At 38.8% G+C, this 2,976-nt stretch overlaps 1 long non-coding RNA gene across 1 annotated transcript in view; it reads right to left on the minus strand.

Moving 5' to 3' along the window:
• LOC115292280 overlaps window positions 1-2,678 on the minus strand; it is a 6,335-nt gene extending 3,657 nt beyond the window's left edge. Inside the window, exon 1 of the long non-coding RNA XR_003908892.1 lies at window positions 2,632-2,678. This is a non-coding gene — a long non-coding RNA (uncharacterized LOC115292280). The remainder of the gene's footprint in view (window positions 1-2,631) is intronic.
• Window positions 2,679-2,976: the final 298 nt, after the last annotated feature.

Here is a 2,976-nt window from a genome sequence, read left to right on the forward strand (position 1 = left end):
TAGTCTGATCATGACGCTGAATAAATGTGTCTTTTTTTAAATGTGCTGTGTAAAGTTAGTCTACTCTGAAGCCATCTTGGTAAACTACCCCAACAGTGTGAAGTTAGAATTCCTTCAGGGTGATGCCAGGTTCCATTTGAAATTTATTTGCAACCTGCTTGGGCACAGAATCCATTGTCTCCACAAATATTGGTGTGGTGGAACTGACCGTTAATGTGTTGTGACCTGGAGTTCACCGTTAAAAGGGTCACCCAAGAAAAGTACTGGAGTTTATTTGGTTATTAATATTATTGTTGGCACATCCTATGCAATATATCTAAATTGAATTATGGTATCAGATAAATTTATAGATGGGATTAAAGCTTGTGTATCGTCCATTATCATGTGTAATCAATAAACGATTTAATATTCTCTTGAAAAAAAATAAAGTTAGTGCTGGTACTGGTATTATGGAAAGGTAGTGTAAAATTCATAAAACATATTCCCTAAGAAATACAAATCAAAACCACACTGAGATAGCACATCACACTGGTCAGAGTGGCTAAAATCAACCACAGGAGACTATAAATGCTGGCGAGGATGTAGAGAAATGGACACCCTCCTACACTGTTGGTGGGAATGTAAACTGGTGAAGCCACTCTGGAAAACAGTGTGGAGGTTCCTCAAAAAATTAACAATAGAACTCCCCTATGGCACAGCAATAGCACTGTAAGGAATTTACCCAAGGGACACAGGAGTGCTGATGCATAGAGGCACATGTACCCCAATGTTTATAAGCAGCACTTTCAACAATAGCCAAATCATGGAAAGAGCCTAAATGTCCACCAACTGACTATTAAGAAGATGTGGTTTATATATACAATGGAATACTACATGGCAATGAGAAAGAATGAAATCTGGCCATTTATAGCAACGTGGATGGAACTCAAGGGGATTATGCTAAGTGAAATAAGTCAGGCAGAGACACATACCATATGTTTTCACTCATGTGTGGAACAGGAGAAACTTAACAGAGGACCATAGGGGAGGGGAAGGGAAAAAAAATAGTTAAGGAGAGGGAGGGAGACAAACCACAAGAGACTTTTAAATACTGAGAACAAACGGAGGGTTGATGGGGGTGGGGAGAGAGGGGAAAGTGGGTGATGGCATTGAGGAGGACACTTGTAGGGATGAGCACTGCGTGTTGTATAAAAACCAACTTGACAATAAACAATTATATTAAAGAACAACATATTCCCAAAGTATCAGTTGCTCAAAAATACAAATTGTATGAAAAAAATACCATAGTTTAGAGAAGTTCTTTCAAAAAATATATTTTGCTGATGTGTTTAGTACCAATGTTATGGCTTTAAAAAATCCCATCTTTTAATTTACAAAACAGTGATTTAGATGAAATGGTTGCCAGTTCCACCTCTTCCAAAAGATCTCACTGGGACATAGTTGCTATGCTCAATCCTAAATCATCATTTCTGCTGTCAAATCCACAGTACCCAACTCAGGACAGAGTATTTTTTCTGAATCAGTTTGTTCTGGTGAAAATTCACTGTAAAGCATTGGTTCTCATGTGGGTTGGAGACTCTGAGACCCTTCAGGGGGTCCCTGAGATCTTTTCACAAGATTCCTGAGATCTATTCTGAGGGTCCATGGAGTCAAAACTATTTTTATAACAATATTAAGATATTATTTTCTTTTTCACTCTCTTTCATGGATATTCATTGGAGTTTTCCAAAGTCTACATGATGTGTGATGATATCATTGCTCCAATGGAAAGTTGAATGGGTGCTTGTGTTTTAAAACGTCCTCAGTTTTAGGGGTGCCTGGGTGACTCAGTCAGTTAAGCATCTAACTTCAGCTTAGATCATGATCTCATGGTTTGTGGGTTCAAGCCCTGGGTCAGGCTCTGTGTTGACAGCTCAGAGCCTGGAGAGTGCTTTGGATTCTGTGTCTCCTTCTCTCTCTCTCTGACCCTCCCTCGCTCACTGTCCTCAGTTTTAATTTTTTTTAATGTTTATTTTTGAGAGAGAAAGACAGAATGTGAGCAGGGGGTGAGGAGGAGAGAGAGGGAGACACAGAATCTGAAGCGGGCTCCAGGCTCTTGAGCTGTCAGCACAGAGCCTGACGTGGGGCTTGAACTCACAAACTGTGAGATCATGACCTGAGCCAAAGCAGATGCTTAACTGACTGATGGACCCAGATGCCCCTGTCCTCAGTTTTAATTTGAACACAGTAAATATCAATAGCTATAAAGCACATAAACAAAAGCTGTTAAGCAACCTCAATTATTTTTAAGAATTTATAAAGGGGTCCTGAGACCAAATGTTTGAGAATTGTTGCTAAAGACATGCTAATGATTCAAAAAATGTGTTGAGTGTCTGTTAAGGTCAGGCCCCGGGAATACCAGTTTTGAGTAGACACAACCCCTTCCTCAAGGAGCATACTATCAATTATATTGTGATGAAGCCGGTGAAACATGCAGAGAATATCATGGTTACTAAGAAGAGGAACACTGACTTCCTAGTATTTAGGTCACTAGAAAAGACCTGGAGGCATGAGAGAACATAATGCATTCTAGGGAATTGCAAGTAGTTGGATTGGGATATCGTGAGGGTAAAAAATCTTTTTAAAACTTACCTTATGTCTTTAGCTACTTTAGTATACTTAGTGATTATTGCTGGACAATATACAGAACAATCCATTGTATAGCGTCTTGTAAATGTTTAACAACTGGATCTGAAAAAAATTCTCATTTGTAGCATTTGCCAATTTTCATGGTGTAAATATTCCCCTCCACAGCTGATTTCAAGCCACCAACATGATGTCACTGAGCAGGCAACTGGGAAGAGATAAACATACCATTATATAGTATTTCCATGATATTTATTACACTTACCATGAGTATCAATCACCTCGGGTGAATGGATAATAATACTATGTTGTAAAGTAATTTGGAGGTGATGAATTTTGAGTATTTAGTAT

This window comes from Suricata suricatta, chromosome 5, assembly GCF_006229205.1.
Source record: "Suricata suricatta isolate VVHF042 chromosome 5, meerkat_22Aug2017_6uvM2_HiC, whole genome shotgun sequence".
Taxonomy (NCBI): domain Eukaryota; kingdom Metazoa; phylum Chordata; class Mammalia; order Carnivora; family Herpestidae; genus Suricata; species Suricata suricatta.